At 38.5% G+C, this 20682-nt stretch overlaps 1 protein-coding gene across 3 annotated transcripts in view; it reads right to left on the bottom strand.

The window, feature by feature from the left end:
• Nucleotides 1-20682, bottom strand: part of Ark2n (arkadia (RNF111) N-terminal like PKA signaling regulator 2N) — a 75786-nt gene that overhangs the window by 44071 nt on the left and 11033 nt on the right. The gene's annotated exons all lie outside the window — the stretch shown is intronic.

Here is a 20682-nt window from a genome sequence, read left to right as displayed (position 1 = left end):
TCCTAGAGGTTCTGAGTTCAATTCCCAGCAACCACATGGTAGCTCACAACCATCTGTAATGAGATCTGGCGCCCTCTTCTGGCGTACGGGCATACATGGTGGCAGAATGTTGTATACATAAGAAATAAATAAATCTTTAAAAAAAAAGATATTATGTATCCATACTTAGTTCGTTAATAGCAGCACAATCCTAGCAGTCTTTATCTACTAAAAGCAGAACACTAATCCCCTCTTGCTGTAATTACAGTACATAACCAAAGAGTTAAGTTTAGAACTTTAGACAAGGTTGGGAAAGTAGTGTAGCATACTGCTTGTTTATGGTACCTGAAGTCCTGAGTTCAATTCCCAGCAACAAAATAAGAAAGACTTAAAAACACTCAATAAGGAATCTTAGAAAATCTTTAATATAATTAATGTTTATTTGACTTTATTATAAATAAAAAGAATGGTTTAAAATACAACTATTCTGGGTTTGGAGGTGGAGTTCAGTTGGTAGAGTATTTAACTCACATATATGAAGGTGGGGTTTAGTTCTCACCACTACCTAGAACTGAGACCCTATATCAAAAAAAAAAAAAAAAAAGTAAGAGTAGTCTGACCTGGACATGGTAGTGGTAGCACAGGCCTATAATTCTAGCTACTTGACAGGCTGAGTTATGAGGCTCCCAAAGTCAAGGTCCACTTGACTTTGGAACAACTTTTGACAACTTGGAAGACACTGTCTCAAAGTTAAAACAAAGGAGGCAGAAAGAGGGTTCAGAGGTTAGGAGTACTTCTGTTCTTACAACACACCCTGGTTTGGGTCCCAGAACCTACACAGCTGCTCCTCTCCATAACTACAGTCCCAGGGGATCAGACACCCCTGGTACATATATACATGTAGGCAAATACTTCTACACATGTGAAATAAATTTTTAAAAATAAATAGATATAAAGGAGGAAGGGCTGGGACATAGCTTAATAGTAGAGTGTTTGCCTAACATGTTTAATGCTCCAGTACGACCAAATACAGCAGTAGCCTGGGAATCATTATAATTAAAATGATGGTTTTATACTCAATTCCCCAAAGAAAAAGGAGAACTATCTATGTACACTTATGGATTGTTAGGGGGTTGGTGATGCATTTTTTATGCATGTATGTGTGCAGGTGCATGTGGGGATAGATGAAAAAACCTCCTGTGTCATTCCTCAAAAGCCATCCACCTGTTTTGTAAGACAGGATCCCTCAGTGGCCTGGAGATGGCCATTTCCACTATGCTGGCTGGTCACTGAGTTGTAGGGAAACCTGTCTTTGCCACTCCTGCACCTGAATTTTTCACATGGGTTCTAGGTGTTGGAGTCAGGTCTTCTGAAAGAGCTATCTCTTCACTGTTTAGAAAGAAAGAAAGAAAGAAAGAAAGAAAGAAAGAAAGAAAGAAAGAAAGAAAGAAAGAAAGAAAGATAGATAGATAGATAGATCAAAATGAACAACCAAAGTAAAATTATGCTTCAAATCTGTCTGCATTCCCCTCAATTGAAGCTGTGCCAAAGGAGGATTAAGAGAGAAGGCCAGCCGGGCATGGTAGCACACCTGTGTAATATGGCACTTGCAAGGCTGAATTTGGACTGAGAGTTGGACATCAACTTAGGCTACATACTGAGAGCCTGTCTCAAAGGCCAGATTCTGCTGCTCCCTCAGCCCATCTACTAAGTGAAGTCTCATGTCAGATGTTTTGCTTCAAAAACAATAGCCACTACAATACAGTTCAGTTACTTTGTGAACCCAAGGAATCCTCTAAGTTCAGGTTTAAGAAAAACACCCTACACATTTTACACCTTTATTTGCTAAATTTAGCACCCAATATTCTAACCACTACCATAAAGAACACAACTCCAATCATGGGCAAACATAATCTTTAACTACCACTCTGTAATCTTTTACATGAAAAATTTCATTAATCTATGGTTTTCCAGAGCATAGTAAGATGGAGCAAAGCAAGCCACTCCCTCATTTTGTACACAGAATACAGAAGGCGAGGACCATGATGCCCCACAGGCCACGGGTGCAAACGTTCATTCATCATGATGGTATGCTAGTGAAGTATAATACTGTACCTCCATTACTGTAGTCTACCAAGTATCAGTTCATTTTATGATGGAAACCAGAAAATATCAGAAAAATCCTTTTATTGCTCTTACATTCGAAACACTATTTTTAATTAATACAAACTTGGTATTTTATGTACCATTTTTTGCTTTGCATAGCTCTGCTCTCCAATAAAATGGGCATTGTGATAAGTTTCGTTAACAAACTTAACAAACAAGAATACTAAAATATTCTTACTAGAGCATTTACTAATTTGAGACATTCTTGCATGTACTATTTCATAAACATATTCATAATATGACTAATATTTTAACTAAATAAAAATGAGCATAGATATTTTACAGTTCTAAAATAAATGTAACACTCCTGAAAGTCAACAGAGGGAGTATAGGCTAAATCAATAAACAGAAATGTCACAAATAAAGTATGCTAACAATATAAAATATTTGTATGTCTATATAAAAAAACTCTTGGACTAAAAAAATAATAAGCCAAATTTTTCTGAGAAAAATAAAAGCAGCAAGAGTTGGGGCTGGCAAGATGGCTTAACGGGTAACATAAAGGCGCTTGCCACCTAGCCTATGTCCTGATTCAGTCCCTGGGATCCATAGGGTGGAAAAGAAGCCTATAAGTTGTCCTTTGATCATTACATACACACTGTATCACATGTGTATACCCCATCCGAAATAAATAAATAAATAAGTTTGGGGAAAGCTTACGTGAGAGAGCTTGGCATTTGTAAAAGTCCTGGGTTCAAACGCAAACACTACACAAACAAGGCATGGCTAAGTATGTGTGTAATTCTAACACTCAGGAGGTAATCATAGGAGGAACAAAAATTCAAGATCATCCTTGACTACGTAACAAGATCAATGCTAGCTAGAGCTATATGAGACTTGAAAGAGCAAAAGAATCTCAACTGATTCTCTGTTGAGAACCCACTCATACACTCTAAAATAAAGATTTAAAGTAAAATATCTAAAATATACTAAAATGAAGGTAATGTTAAATATCAAGTAAACACAAAGTCTTTTGAAAGAAGGAAGCACTAGACCTTTTCAAAATATTACAATATAGCATCATCAGACTAAAAATAATTTATTGCCTCTTCCTTCAGTGCTGCCAAGGTGTACGGTCTTCTAAAGACGCTAAAGCTGCATCAGATGAGGGCCTCATCCCATCTATTGATTAACTAGCACATCACCCAGCAATGGCAGTCCCCCCAGGCACCATCCCCACTGTCTACCATAGCTTATCTCCATGTTTGCCTGCATCTACTCTGCTCTCATCCTGCAAGATGAGGTGACCTGCCCTGGAAGATCAATGGTCTCATTAAAGCAGCTGGTGTAAATTTTGAACTTTTTGGTATGACTACTTTCAAAGTCTCAGTCAATGTCAGTCAGCACTGGGAGTCTTATGTACAACACAGTGGCTGCTGGACCTGCTCAGGCACCTGGTGTCACACTAGTAGGAGTTCTGCCCACTGCTGTCATCAGAATAAGAGAAAGCAAGAAACCAGAATCAAGAGAGTGGGCAGCTGAGGCGAGAAGGCTCAATGATTAAGAACACTTGCTGCTCTTCCAGGGGACCTGAGTTCAGTCAGTTCCTAGAACTCACAATGGGAAGCTCACAACTGCCTGTAGTTCCAGCTGTAGAGGACCTTTCTCTGGCTTCTTTAGGCACACACACACACACAAACACACACACACACACACACACACACACACACACACACGCTGCCATACATTCTCATATTCATATTTTCTGTCTGTATCTCTCTCACACAAACACACAAATAAAAACGAATCTCAAAGAAAAAGTAATTATGCTATCTGTTTAGGTACAAGCAATGATTTATGACTTTGTCTATAGGGCAAAGAATCTCAGTAAGCATTGTTGTTCTAAAATGGTAATGCTATCAGCTACCTTAAAAAGAAAAGAGAGGGTAAAAGAACAGATGTTATTATATGCAGCTTTGTACCTATTAAATTTTGTGTCATATACAACAATTATCTTTCTTTCAAAGGTCTAACATAAAAGTCTTCTGAAAGAGTAGTGCTTTTTTTCTGGACATGACACTCTGTCATTTGGGTCATTTTTCATCAATATATTCCATAAAGCTTTCCCTCTGGAAACAGTGGTCAACTTTCCTAATGATCCAACCCTTTAATATAGTTCCTCATTTTGTGGTGACCCCAACCATAAAATTATCTTCATTGCTACTTCATAACTGTGATTTTGTTAATGTTATGAATCATAATGCAAATATCTGTGCTTTCCAATGGTCTTAGATGATCCCTGTGAAAGGGGAATTCGATTCTCAAAGGGGCCACAATCCACAAGTTGAGACCACTGCTCTAGGATATAATTTTCTTGTAATTAAACACAGGGTTGAAGCTGAAAGTCATCAAAAGTAGAAATCCAAGCTATAAAAAAATTTCTTTTTTAAAAGATTTATTTGTTTACATATATACATAAGTGCTCTGTCTTCATGCACATCAGAAGAGGGCAGCAGATGGGTGTGAGCCACCATGTGGTTACCAGGAATAGAACTCAAGACTCCTGGAAGAGCAGCTAGTGCTCCTAACCTCTGACCCATCCATCTCTCCAGGCCCCGAAAAAAAAAAATTCATTATAATGGAACTAAAATAAAGCTCTCTAAACACAATAGGAAAGATACCATACATAAAGTTTAATCATGCCAAACAACCAAATTATCTTTTTTAATTATTTTGGGGATTATAATAGAATTATATCATTTCCCTCTTCCCTTTCCTCCCTCCAGACCATCCCATATCCCTCTTTGTTCTCTTTCAAATTCATGGCCTCTTTTTTCACCAGTTGTTGTTGTTGTGTGTTCCTAAATACATAAGTGCAATCTGCTCAGTCTGAATAGTGTTACTTTTATTTTTATGCATGTTTTCAGAGATGCCCACTTAGTGTTGAATAACCAGTTGGTGTGCTTTTTCCCTGAGGAAGATTATTTCTCCTGCTCTTAGTGTTATTTAGTTGCCTGTAGTTCTTAGTGTAGGGTAGAAGTCTCATGGGCTCCCCTATTCAAAAAGTGGACTTTTTTTTTTGTAGGGATAATTTTTTTGTAGGGATAATTAATTAGCTGGAAGTAAAAAATGATTTTTTTCTTAACATGTGAAGCTAGAGCTCGCAAGATGGTTCCACAGATAAAGGCACCTGCTGCTAAGCCTGACAACATGAGTTTGATTTCTGGGATCCACATAGTAGATAGAACTCCTTATCCTCTGACCTCCATATGCATGCATGCCTGTGCTCGCATACACACACACACACACACACACACACACACACACACACACATGCACATAGACATGTCAAGTTAATAAATGATTAAATTTAAAAGGGTTAGGACCAGAGAGACGGCTTGGAAAGGAAATGCACTTATACAAAGCCTAACAACTGGGTTCGATGCCCAGACTCACGTGCTGGATGGCGAGAACTGACTCCTCTAATGTGTCTCTACACATACACACTATTACACGGGCATACACACACACACACACACAAATAAATGTGATTTTTAAAAAAGATGTTTTAAAAAAGATAGTCAGTGGGATCTATATCATTTACATGGGATAAAAATCGTTAACCTTCCGGGATTTAACGTTCACAATGTACATGAGTATAAATATGCACCACCATTTGTTAGAACCATCTCATCCATGTTCTTCCTTCCAAATTAAAGGCAGGCTTCTCCTGTGTGGCTGTTATATCTCATCCCTGTCTTTTCTCCCTATGACCAGGCAAAATTGACTATTCTTTGATGCTTATCAGCTCATCTATTCATTTATACATTCATTCACCTATTCATTTCTAAAATCCTGCCCACTGTGGTAGCTCATGCCTGTAATCCCAACATGTAATTCCAATACTCAAGAGGCCAAGGGAGGATGAGTTTTGGAGGTCAGGCTAGGGTTACATAAAAGATCATCACAAAAGACAAGGAGCTGGAAAGATGGCTCAGTGGTTAAGAGTACTTGCTGCCCTTTCAAAGGACTAGAGTTTAGTTCCACATCACCCACAACATCCTCTAAGTAAGCTAGGGGATCTGATGCCCTCTTTTAACCTCTGCAGGCGCACACACCCTGTGTATACACTAAAAATATGTCTTAAAAATAAACATGAATAAATACAGATTTTCTATTTAGCACCTCAACTTCACTTTTCTCTCTTTTAAGACAGGATCTCTCTATGTAATCTTGGCTGGCTTGAAACTGATTATGTAGACCAGAATGGCCTCAAACACAGAGATCCACCTGCCTCTGCCTCTTGGATATAGGACCACAACTGGCTCCTGTGTTCTTTCATAGGACACTTCACTTTGCTGTCAGGGAATAGCAGATCCAATCACTGAGACAGTCATGCATATTGCTGTATCATTGGGTCAAGTGAATTATTTGGTAGAACATGAGACTCCAGAATTTTTGTAATGTAATCAGCTACTAACAAAGAACTAGTAAGAACTCCATTTGCTACTTCAGAAATCCTTCAAACTGCACTACCAAGGGTAGTACTGTTGCACAGAAGCACCCATTAAATTCGCTTGCCAGAATAGTTCTGAACAATAGAATATTTTATGATTATTAATCGGCTAAACAAGAAGTCTGTAATACTGTTAACACTGCATGCTATACTTCAACAAATTTCTTTGGGGAAGCTAAGACCCAATTATACATGATAAAGGAATAAGTCATGTTTATTAGTCTCACCCCAGTTTCTTTGGTCATTTGTTTACCCGGCTGCTTTGAAGGCTGGGTTTTTAGAAACAAAATAATTTTGAAAACTGGGGTTATCATATACTCTTAATTTTGCTCTGTATTATCCTTTTCAAATTTTGGATCTGTTGCCTGTCAGTTTCTGAAGAAATGCAAGTACCAGAAGTCAGTCATCTATCTCCGGGGTAAAGGCACTTACAACCAAGCCCAAAATATCTGAGTTCAACTCCTAGGACCCATATTTGAAGGAGAAAACCAACTGCTGCAAGTAGTCCTCTGACCATGTGCACACTGTGGCACATGTGCACTCACATACATACATGAGTACCTATGTGAATGCACAGACACTAAATAAATTACAGACAGGATACACACACACACACACACACACACACACACACACACAGATGTACTAACAAAATAATGCTGACCTAATATTTTGAGATAATAGACAGCCAAACCTGTAGGACAGACAAAACTGAATGAGAGTGAAACTTTGAACACTTGGCTCTATGGGTAAAAGCACTTGTCAAACATGCCAAATAACCCGAGTTTCATCCCTAGAACCACGAATGAAAAGAAGAAAACCCTAAAAGTTGTCCTCTGACTTCCATCTGCACAACATGGTATATATACCTGAATTCATACATACACGTGTGCACGCATGTGCATGCACGCATGCACACACACACACACACACACACACACACACACACACTCTAAAATTAAAGAAAAAAAGAAACCCTGAAAGTCTCTCCTTCTGTCAACCTTGCTGAGCAATATGACTATTCAGGTGTTGTATTTGTTTCAAGATGTTATTGTTTATGTGTGTATATGTGTATTCATCTGTGTGAGTTTATGTGCACACCATGTATGCCGGTCCTCTTTAAAAGACAGAGGGCCATCTGCTGTGGATGCTAGGAGCTGAATGCAGTAATGAGCGAGAACAGCAAGTGATGTTAACTACTGAATCAACAACTCTCCAGCACTGCTATGCATGGTTTTAGTATCAACTCCTTGTTGCTAGTCGTTTTCTTATCATATGGATTCAGACAATCAAAACAGGTCATGGTATTTTGATGTGGGATGTCCTTCTGTATATGTGTTGCTTTTATTGGCTAATGAATAAAGCTGTTTCGGCCGATGGCAGAGTAAAGCCAGGCAGGACATCCAAACAGAGAACATAGAGAATAGGCGGAGTCAGGGAGCCGCCACGTAGCTACCAAAGGAGACAGATGCCAGAACCTTACCAGTAGGCCACAGCCTCATAGTGATACACAGATTAATAGAAATAGGTTAATTCAAGATGTAAGAGCTAGCTGGAAATATGCCTGAGTCATTGGCCAAGCAGTGCTGTAATTAACAGAGTTTCCGTGTGATTATCTGGGTCTGGGTGGCTGGGAAACTAAAGCGCAGTCTCCATTTACATTACTTTATCACTGCAACAGGAAGGTAACTAAAACAGGTGATGCTGAGCTTTGTCCTCAATGTATCTTAGAAAATAATAGTGGTGGCTATATTCTGAAAGGACTTCAGCTTTAAAATGTATTCCCATATATCTACTCTAGAAGATAATCTCTACTAGGAGAAAATGAAGTTTTATTAGCCTCAGATGCTTATGGACAACCACTGTCTAATCATTGGCTGTAGATCAGTAAGCAAGACCAGAAATGGCAAAAGCAACCACAAAAAAGCTTAAAATTTTAAAAAAGGAAGAAAAAATTGAGCAGAGAAACTAGAATGAACTGGAGTGAAGGCATTTCGCAGATCTGTTACCTAAACAAAGGAAGTGTAACAACATCTTCAAAAGGACAAAGTTCAAAATCCAAAATTGGAACAATATTTTGTCTGAGAGGTCTAATTTCAACAATAACAACAAAAAAAAGACTCCCAAAAGAAACAGGAAACTGTGACTCATACACAGGAGAAAAAAGTAGTCACTGGGAAAAATTCTCACATGTTAGACTCAGCAAAGACTTCAAAGGAGCTATTTTAAATATGTTCAAAACACTTAAGGAGGGGCTGGGTGTGCAATCTCAGTGATAAAGAGAGCTTCCCTGACATACACAAAACAAAACCCTGATCTTGATTCTCAGCAAAACACACACACACATGCATACACATGTACGTGCACACAGACACACACTTAAAAACATATTTAAAAAGAAGAAAAAAGAAAATTCACACTTTGAAGGTTTACAGAATGGACAAAATAGCAAATACCATCATACACTTAATGGTAATCCTCAAAAGAGAATAAGACACAGAAAAAATGGGGAGGGAGAGTGTCCCAAAGCCAGGGCAGCATTCATTTGTGATCCCCGTCTTGGAAGGCTAGGTACACAATCAAGAGTTCAATGACTCTCAGTTACATAGCAATTTCAAGGCCAGACTAAGTCACATAACGCCGTCAAAGACAGAAAGACAGAAAGACAGACAGAAATTAACAACTAACACATACTCTAAATTTGATTTTTAAAAAAAAATCTAAGAAGCCAAAAATACCTCAAGTAAGATAAATGCACAGTTATCCAAATATTCACATCATAGATAAGCAAAAGACAAGAGGAAAATACTGAAATCAGGTAAAGTAACACATCAAATGCAAAGGAACCTTACTTCGGTTTGATTTCTTCTTTGAAACAGGAGCCAGACCCACATATTCCAATTGCTGGGGCAGAAAACTGTCAATCAAGAACTATAATTCCAACAAAACTATTCTTTCAAAATAAAAACAAGAAATTCAAAAGGATCTTCAGACCATATGCCTTGAACCTTAAAAAAAAATGAATGACAACAAACAGTGGAGAATGTGCTGAGAGAACCTACAGGAACCTACATATTTTCTTACCTCTTACCTTTCCTTTAAAATAAAGCAAAGGGGCCAGAGAGATGGATTAACAGGTAAGTCTCTTACCACCAAGCCTAGTGACCTGAGTTCACACCAAGATTCACACAGTAGACAGAGAACCAGCTCCCAAAGGTTGTCTTCTAATCTCTAATGCCATGGCACATGCATGTACATATACACACATACACACAAAATACTTGAAAATGTACAAAGAAGTAATTGCATCATTCTAATATTAGGTTAATAATTCAAATAAATGTCAAATACATGAAAATGGCTACCTAGCACACCTCTATAATCTCATTACTTGGCAGGTAGAGAAACTCAAAAGAATCAGGAGCTCAAGGTCAGCATGGGCTATATAAGACAGCCTAAAAACATAAGTAAAAGTAACACTATACAGACTGAAGTTATATTCAGAAAAACATATGTATATAGATATATAGGCATGCAATAACAATGGAAAAAAGAAGCCATGAATTTGAAAGAAAGCAAGGAGGGGTTTGAAGAAAGGAAAGGGAAGGGAGAAATTTTGTAATTATAATCTCAAAAATAATAAAGTATAATAATAAATATAACTAAAAAGGGATGGACACAAACATGCCTTTAATCTGGCACTGGGGAGGCAGAGATAGGTAGAGCTCTAAGAGTTTAAAGAATTAGAAGGATTAGGAGGTATGGCCTTGTTGGAGGAAGTGTGACACTAGGGTGGGCTTTGAGGTTTCAAAAGCCTATGCCAAGCCCAGAGTGTGTGTCTGTCTCTGTCTCTCTCTGTCTATGGATCAGGATGTAGCTCTCAGCTACTGCTCCAGAACCTGCCTGTGTGCAGCCATGCTTCCTGCCATGATAATAATGGACTAAACCTCTGAAACCATAAGCAAGTCCCCAATAATTTTTTTTATTATAGTTGCCTTAGTCATGGCATCTCTTCACAGCAATACAATAGTATTGATAAGACACTCTTCTACTACACTATGAGTGCCAAAGTAAGTATATGTATTATGTATCCTCAATACTCAAGAATAATTCTGAGTTTACAGTATCTAATATAGGGATTGAAACTATAGACTATAGAAAGGATAAAAAAAAGTAGTAGAAAAGTAATCAACTTGAGTGTGTATGGATTAGCACAAGAATAAAACCCTCAAACAAACAAAAAATAAGTGGATAAAATGTGGTGGCACATGCCTATAATTCCAGTCCTCTGAATTTATTAGACTACAGTGAGTTTCAGGCCAGTCTAAGCTACACAGTAAGATCCTGTCAAAGGCGGGAAGGGGATGATGGGGAGAGAGACAGAGACAGAAAGACAGAAAGGCAAAAAGACAAGAGGGAAGAAGAGAGAAAAGGAAGTATTGCAATGTATGAACCCACTGAGGACCCAGCATGTCCTACCTTACCTTTTCAACTGCATACTTTTATAAGCATACTTTTATCGCTTACACCACTACAATGATAGCACATTTGTGCAAAAACAAATAAACTTAAACTGTGCTATCCTTTACCCTTATGACAAAATATAAACTGAAGTCATTCGATGTTACAAGTTTATTGCTGCTAAAAAGACTTTTTAGTTAAAACCACAAATTGATGTTGTAAGCTGACAAAATGCCCATTAAATGGCATTTTTCCTAGGCTAGAAATATAGATCAGTGGAGCATCCATGTACACAGACCCAGGTTCTATCTCCAGAACTATAATAATTCATTTAATTAGATAAACAGGATACTTTAAGTCAAGATTTTGCTCCACAGAACAAGGCACTCTAATTGCTAGCACTGCTACAACTACTTAATCATCCCCTAAATCCAGAAGAAAAACAAGCAACTAATACCTCAAATGGGATCCACATAAACCAGTTAGCTTACTCTACTGGTCCATATGTATGCTCCAGTGTTAGATAACTTATTAATTCTAACTGTATTGTCTTATACAAAACATATAAACTAAAAATGGATTTCTGGTTTTAAAAAAAGTCTCCAAATTTTTAGAGTCACGGTTTACTGATAAAATAAGAACGCTTCTGTTCACTAAGAGTATATGAAATTTTCCCTGTCACAGAAATATGAAGGGAGAAAAGGCCTTAGAGGTGAGGTAATTCTATTCCCTTGTAACATACAACTGGGTCAAATAATATACCTGTTATTTTAAGTAATCTAGTTTCACATACCAAATGATAGTGCTTTCATCAATCTCCTTTGAAAAAATACTGTATTCTGTATACTGGAGGGATGCCAGGAAAAGAGAAGCCTGTTTCCTGTCAGTGGGATTGCACACTGGTGTATCTACTACCGAAATTGGTGTTGAAAATTCTCAAAAAGCTACACATATATCTACCATATGACCCAGCTATACTACTCCTTCACAAATGCCAAAAGGGTTCAACATCCTACTCCAGATACTTGCTCAGCTATGTTCATTGCTGCTCCCTAGGAAATGGAAAGAACCTAAATGTCTTCCAACCAACAAATAGATAGATAAAGTGTGGTATATATGCACTAAGGAATATCATTTAGCTGTAAAGAAAAATGAAACCATGAACTTTGCAAATAAATCAATGGAATTTTTTTTAAAAATCATATTGAGTGAGGAAACACAGACCCAGAAAGACAAACATCACATGTTATCTCTCACTGGAAACTCCTTGCTTCAAATCTTCATATATAAGCACACAGCTTAATGCAACTGCAGAAACCAGGCAAGTAAAATGGGCCCACTGCCCACTGTCAGGACTGAGGAACAATAAGAGGGGAATAGCAGGGTACAAGTGGTCTGATTAGGGAAATAGGAAGTGGGGACTCTTTCTGGAGAAGGAGGGAGGCAAAGACAGAAGGGGGTAGAAAATAAAGGGAATAGCAGAGTACTAGTGATGCCCTGCCTACATGATACTCTGGTACAACAGTGGCACAAAACGTTATGGTAATAATTAACCACTATTTGGTTAGATTTAAGGCCCACTCCACGAGATGGAGCCCATACCTGGCACTGCTTAGGTGGCCAAGAACCTGAGATTCGATAGAACACGGTCTAGGAGAAACCCAAATACTATTGTCCTGCTAAATAACACAGCAATAAAATGGTTCTTAATGATATTCTGATATATCTATAGATCAGGGCTTTACTCAGTCATCATCAGAGAAGTTTCCTCTTGCCATAGCTTGGAACCAATTCAGAGACCCACAACTGGTTAAGTGCAGAGAGTAGGAGTTAAAAGTTATTACACTCAGAGAGTAGTGTAATACTAATGTAAAAGTTATTACTCAGAGAGTAGGAGTGTAAAGTTATTACACTCAGTTTTAAATGAAGAAAGGTCTTCGTCAAACTCCACTCCTCAGGGTTCAAGGAGCTATACAGAAGAGGTATCTTCCAAACACAATAGGACTAATACAAAAATGAACTCACAGAGACTATGGCAGCATGCATAGGGTCTGCACAGGCTCAAGCCAGACAGGGTCCCAGTGCTAAGGGGAAGAAGTAGATACAAACTCCCATCCCTAATCAATAATCTATCTCCAACTGATAACTGATTGGGATGAAAAATATCAGTTTTCTCCAATGGAGTCCACTGGGCATATCAACCACATTTAAGGGTAGGCTCCAGGCCCAGCAGTAGACAGCAAACACAAACAAACAAGATGGTGTTTTCGTAGATTTTCTGTCTCAAATTGCTTTGTTTCAGCTTTTTTTTTTTTTAAAATAAATCTTACAGGTCTTTTGTTTGTATATTATGGCTTCTGGTTTTTGTTTTTGTGTGAGTTTCTCATGTATTTTCTTTTCATAAAATTCCACTTTTTTATTTTGTTTGTTTTGTTATTGTTTTCATTTTGGCTCTTTGTTTTATACAGAGAAAGAAAGTGTGGGATTGGATGGGTGGGGAGGATCTGGGAGGAGATGGGGAAAGAATCAGAATATATTCTATGAATTTTCAATTTAAAAACAGATAAACACACACACAAAGAAAGAAACAGGTTTTTTTTTAAAGCTGGGAGTAGTGGTGCACACCTTTAATCTCAGCACAACATACATACACACACTTACACACATTAAAAAGAAGGCTGACTCTGAAGGAAAGCTGCCTTAGTGCAGGGCAAAGTGGTATAGTCAGATGTGATACTCTTGAGCTGGGACCATCACAGTGGTTTCTACCATTAGCTAAAAGAGCCAGGTAAAAACAATAGCCAACAGGTCTACCAGGAAACTTTCAGGCAAAGACAGGGAGATCAATATCCAGAGAATTAGATGTCACTGCCTGACTCCTGCTTGTGTAGGTAGCTCAGTCTTTGTTCTACTGAAGTGAAGAGATTACAGTACCAAGGGCATCTCATAAAATAATTCAATTGCAGGCCTGCTTACACTTTCAGAGGTTTAGTCCATTATCATCATGGCAGGGAGCATGGCAGCAAGAATGGCACTGCTCAACCCAGCAACACACTTCCTCAAACAAGGCCACACCTCCTAACTCTCAATAGTGCCACTCACTCCCTGATGACTAAGCATTCAAATATATAATAAGCCTATGGGGAGTATTCTTCAAACTACTACATTAGAATTCAAATGCATATCTTTATGTGGTCAAGAAATCCTGAAAAAGCAAGCAGGCAAGCAAGCAAAAGATTGCCAACTTAGGGTTTTCACTATCCAAGTTTAACCAAGTAGGAACTTCTAACAAGGGAATTTAAAAACATACAAAGGAAACCAGACATGACATGGGCCTATAATCCCTGTGCTGGGAGGCTGGAAAGGAGGACCAAAAACTGAAGACCAGGCTACAAATAAGACACCATCTTTAAACAAAACTGCAGATGTACTCAGTGATAGAGTTCTTACCACCAATGTGTGAGGCTCTGGGTTCATACAGAAACAGAATCAATTCACGGAATATGAAATCAAATTACAAACACATATTCAAACTCCCAAAGAACTAATCTATACAGTTTCTTTAACCCTGTATAAGGGAAGAAAAATGAAAAAGGAGGGAGAAGACAAAAAATACAAAACCAAAATAGACCAAAAAACAAACAAACAAAACAGGAGCACCAACAAAAACCTACTTAATACCCAGAGCCTGACATAGAAATGCATGAACTGGTGAGATGTCTCAAATGAGTCTGCTACCAAACTTCCTGAGTTTGAGCCCCAAGATCAACTCCAGCAAGTTTTCCATTGACTTTCACAAGTTCATGCCCCAACACATACAAACTAAATAAAAATTTTAATTGAAAAGTTCTTAGAGATCAGATATTTAATATCAATACTCATATATTTTTTAATGTTTAGAAAGGTAAATTGTCTAGTATGGTAGACGTCTTGATGACATTTTAAAAACTTTTTAAAAAGATAGGACTGTGAGTTCCAATTCTAGAATAATATGTGAAGACTATCATATATCCACTTCCTCTACAAAACTGGTAAATTCATAAATAAAGAAAAACAAATTCTCTGAAAAGTCTTGCAGGCATACAGAAAATGAAACAAATATTCAAGATACTTTGCCAAGCCAGGGTGGCACAAGTCTTTATAAACCCCAACCCTGTGAAGGTTATAGCAAAAGGATCACAAATTCAGGGCTAGTTTTTGACAATTTGTTGCTGGTTTGGATTTAAGGGCTCATTTTGAGACAAAGTTGTATGTATCCCAGACTGGCCTTGAACTAAAGGTTAGTTTCAACTATTAGTCTTCCCGCCTCTACCTTCCTAGTGTGCTGGGATTAGAGACACCACTACAAACATCTTTTCTATTTAAAATGATGATACATTGTTCCTTATTTTTATGCTTTTTAAAAAGTTGTAATATGGGGCTTCAAACATAGTAGATTCCCTGTAGGAGAGCATGATATCTTAGATTTGATGTCTAGCACATAAAATATAAAATGTACCTACACTGATAACTATCTTTAAATAACTCCATTAAGGTTTTGAGATCCATTTATTAATTCTTTTATTAGTGATCATAGCTAACCCGAAATAAATATCCATTTCTAAGAAAAGAATATGCAGGTCAATGGCCAAGATATATTTAGAAAGATATATTTAGAATACTTTCTGAATTTCTACCCTGCTTCATTCAAGCCTGAACCATGCTACACTAGCACCCTCCTGTAACCAAACACAAGCAATGTAAACATCTAGATTTCTACAAAAGATGAATTAGACTACAATGCTTTAAAGGCAAGAACTTGGGGTTCAGGCTAGGGCTGGAGCTCACTTGGTATAGTGCTTGCAGCCCATACACAAATCTCTGGGTTTGATGTCCAGCACCACATAAACTGAGTATGTTAGGGCATGCCTATATATACGCTGTCTCAAAAATAAGGTTACTCTTCTATGAGAAGCCCACACTCACCACACCCTAGGTGTATCTGTCTTCTTGTTCACTGTTTCTCTTACTCTTAACCTTCTGGGGTAGGATCAGTGTTAAAACAGTCATAATGGAGCAAAGCATGGTGACATACACCTTTAATCCCAGAACTCCAGAGGCAGAGGTAGAAATGGATCAACCTAGTTCCAGGCCAGCCTGGTCTACATACATATCAAGTTCCAGGCCAGCTAGGGCTACATAGTGAAAAAAGGAAAGAAGAAAAAATGTTTTAATTAACCCAACTCTGCTTCAAATGAAATAAATAAAAGCTTTTATATTACTGAGGACTGAAACAAAGACTCACTCATGCATGCTAGGCAAGTGTTGTACCACTGGACTACATTCCCAATCCCTATTTAATTTTATTTTGAGACAGGGTTTGGTTCAATTATTCAGGCTGGCCTTCAACTCACAAAACTTATACCTCAACTTTCCCTGAAGATGACAAATACACAACTACACTCCACAAGGCTTAAAACAGAGTTCTTTAGAATGAAACTTCCTTCAGCCACAGACTCCTTTAAGAAACTAAAGCAGGAAGATGAGAAGTTCAAGGCCTGCCAGAGTTTTAAAAACAAGACCCTGTCTTAAATAAATAAATAAGCTAAGGGTTATTTTGTATAAATTCTCAACCCCTACACACAAACGTGGGGGGAGGGGGGAGCCAGAACCTAACTTAGAATACTTAGATGGTATGTACAAAGTCTTGTATTCAATCCCCAGCACTATACAGCAAGAAAAGTAATAAAAAATAAGGTTTTCTAATGGCTCACAAACATGGACTGCTGAAATCTTATTTTCAACATTGAATTCATTCAGGAGGCTCCAAAATCTTTTATGATGTAATGTTTTAAACTTTGCTAGCTTAAAACTAGCTCTTTCTTTGTTTTGATTTTTTGTATTTCAAGACAGGGTTTCTCTGTGCGGCCCTGGCTGTCCTGGAACTTGCTCTGTAAAGCAGGCTGACCTTAAATTCAGAGCTCCACCTGCCTCTGCCCACCCCACCTCAGGTGGAATCTAAGGTATGGGCCACCACCACCTGACTTAAAACTAGTTCTTTCTAAAGGTGGTTCCTTCTTAAATTTCCAGTCCAATTTAAATTTATTCTTAAAAGTTTCCTTAGACAGGCAGGATGGATCAGTAGGCAAAGATGCTTACTACACAAGCCTGACCACCTGAGTTTAATCCCCAGACCCGACTCCACAAAGCTATCCTGACCTCCACAAGCATACTGTCGGATTGGAGTACACATGCTCACAGGCACACCCCCCACATGTACATATATGCGTATGAACACATACACACACACACACACACACAAACTGAGTTTTCTTTAACTATTTCTTGAAGAAAGGTGTCCTTAGTACATTCAGGTCGTCTCTATAACATATCAGACTAGATGGCTTAAACAGCAGAGCGTATTTCTCCCAGTTATAGCAGCTAGAAAGCCCAGTATCAAGGCTCTGATAATTCTGGCAGATCTGATATCTAACGAGGGTCTGCTTCCTGGCTCCCAAAATGTTCCTCCTCACTGAATCCTCACATGGTGGAAGGGGCAAGCAATCTGCACTTCTCCAATGCCCATAGCCAATCTAGTCTGAACACTCCTGATCTCATTTAATCTTTCTCTGGCCTCTTTATAAAGGCACTAATCCCACTCATTCTGGCAGATCCCTCATGACCGAATCACCTCCCAGAGGCTTCACCTTTCTAATATCAGCATTGGGGGTTAAGACTTAAACATAAAAATTTGGGGATGACAAAAATTAAGACCATAGCAAGAGGCTTTTATTAAATGCACTAAATGATTCCTCTCATTCACACTCTTAATACATAAAACAAATGGAAAACTAGTGCAGCTGAGCACCATGGCAGGGCATATTCAAGAGGCAGAGGCAAGAATTGGGGATAGGGCTCAGCTGGTAGAGAGTGCTTGCCTAACATGCCCTGGGTTCTATTATCAAGACAGAAACTTGGCATGGTGGCACATATTCATAGAGGCAGAAAGATCAGGAGCTTAAGGCCAGCCTGGGCTACAGGAGAGCCTGATTGAACACACACAAGTACTGATGGGTATGGAGAGGGAACTCAGTGGATAAGAGCTCTTGCTGCTCTTGCAGAGAACAGGGGTTCAGTCCCGAACACCTACATTAAGCAGCTCTTGACCAACTGTAACTCCAGTCCCAAGGGGTTCCCATGCCCTCTCCTGGCCTCCAAAGCACTTACATATATACATATACACATGCACACATGCACATGTGCACACACAGTGCATACAGACAAGCAGGCAAACACGCATACATATAAATAAAAATATATTCTAAAAATACCTTTTTTAAAGTATTGAAACAGAATCCTAATATTCTGGCTTATTTTCTCTGAGCACTGACTTTACCTATAAACGTGTTTTAACATAATAACACAAGGCTTTAGAAATAAATTACTTTTTCAAAACAGCAGCTACAGGATAAGTAAACAGTATGTAATACCCTTTTCTAGATTTATGGCTCAATTAGTATAGACTATTATTATAAATAAATATTATACTACGTTATGACTGTAAATACTGTTTTTGATAACATTCCCATAAAAACATAAAACCACCATTGTCTTAACTGATTGGGGAAAATTAATCCCTTGCATACTTTAACACTATACTGAAGAAATGGTATAAAAATATAAACAAAAACAAACAAACACCTATAGGATGGCAAGATGGCTCAGCAGGTGAAGACACCTATTGCCAAACTTGGAAATCTAAGTTTGATCTCTTGGGCCCAGAGAATGGAGGAAAAGAACTGATTCCTACAAACTGCCATCTATCTTATACACACATTTCTCTAATAGCTGGAACCAAGAGCCAAAAAGAAGAAAAAAAGGAAGAAAAAGATTCTTAAGAACAAGCTGTGGCCAGGCATGGTGATGCACACCTTTAATCCCAGCACTTAAGAGAAAGAGGCAAGTGGCAGGCAGATCTGTAGTTCAAGACCTGCCTGGTCTACACGGTGAGCTCAGGGCAGCCAGGGCTATGTAGAGAGAGAGGACTGTCTCACAAAACAGAAAAAGAAAAGAAAAAAAAAAACAGAAAAAGAACAAGTTGCTGGTATTAAGATTATACTTCTGCAGTTCCTTTGTCTGGGTTATTAAAATGTATAATAAAAATGTTGATCTAGTGTGGTGGTCCATGCTTTTAATCCCAGCACTGAGAGGTAGAGGCCAGTGAATCTCTGAATCCAAGGCCAGCCTGGTCCACATATCAAGTTCTCAGGTTTTTGTTTTTTTTTTAAAAAAAAAAAAAAAAAAAAAAAAGGCCAGTAAGATGTCTGCAGATTCTAGTTTGGGAGTGCTGTTGTTTTTTAGGCAAAATCTCATTATATAGCCCTGGAACTTGATATGTAGACCAGGCTGGCCTGTACTACTGGCTCTGCTCACTTAGTCTTTTTAACACAAGAAACAAGAGCAGGAAACATGGAGACAAAACTAGAATGAAGTAAGGCTTTCAAACAGTACTGTGCATCTGCTTCCTTCCTGCTGCTCTAGGAACTGATTGCCACAAAAAGATTTAATGTATTTCACAGGCTAGGTTCACAGGTTAGGTATAAAGTTTCGGTGATGAAGAGAATAATTGCCTAGGATGAACAAGGTCCTGGGTTCCAGTTCTAACACTGGAAAAAAATGAAAGACGCTATTTTACCCATTGTTAGACAAGCTGGTTCTTGGTGCAGTACTGTAAACAGGCAATGGCACACTTGCAATTCCAACACACAGCAGGCACAAGCAGGACTGAGTTCAATGACAGCCTGAACTTCAGAGATAGTCTTTAAAAAAAAAAACAACCAAGGGCTGGAGAGATGGCTCAACGGTTAAGAGCATTGCCTGCTCTTCCAAAGGTCCTGAGTTCAATTCCCAGCAACCACATGGTGGCTCACAACCATCTGTAATGAGGTCTGGTGCCCTCTTCTGGCCTTCAGGCATACACGCAGACAGAATAATGTATATATAATAAATAAATAAATATTTAAAAACAAAAACAAAAACCAAGGCCTAGGGCTGAAGAGATGGCTCAGAGGTTAACAGAGTACTTGCTGCTTATGGAGGACCCAGATTCTGCTGCCAGGACCTGAGTGGTGGCCCACAACACAAACCTCCAATTCCAGGGAATTCTATACCTTCTTCTGACCTCCACCAGAACACATGGTGCACATACTTACATGCAGGCTAAATATTCACAATAAATGAATGAATGAATGAATGAATGGCAAGGCCTAGAAGTGTAGCTCATTAAGCAGAGTATTTACCCAGCATGCACAAAACCTAGGTTCAATCTCCAACCCCCCATACACACACACACACACACACACACACACACACACACACACACACACACATGCACACACATAGTACAGACAGCTGTGAAATGTTTTAAGTGGAGAATTGCAACATTAGCCATCATCTAAGAATTTTAATACCTGACTTACCTAATTTTAATTTCTCAGACTATAGTCACAACAAATACATCGCTTCAAAAACTTTTGTTTTTTAAGTCAGGGCTTCGTGTAGCCCAGATTAGTCTTGAACTCTTGATCTTTCTGCTTATACCCCCCAAGGGCTAGAATTACAGGCATGTGCCACTGAGCCCA

This window comes from Myodes glareolus, chromosome 13 (assembly GCF_982192425.1).
Source record: "Myodes glareolus chromosome 13, mMyoGla1.1, whole genome shotgun sequence".
NCBI classification, from domain to species: domain Eukaryota; kingdom Metazoa; phylum Chordata; class Mammalia; order Rodentia; family Cricetidae; genus Myodes; species Myodes glareolus.
This window is presented reverse-complemented; position numbering and strand designations above follow the sequence as displayed.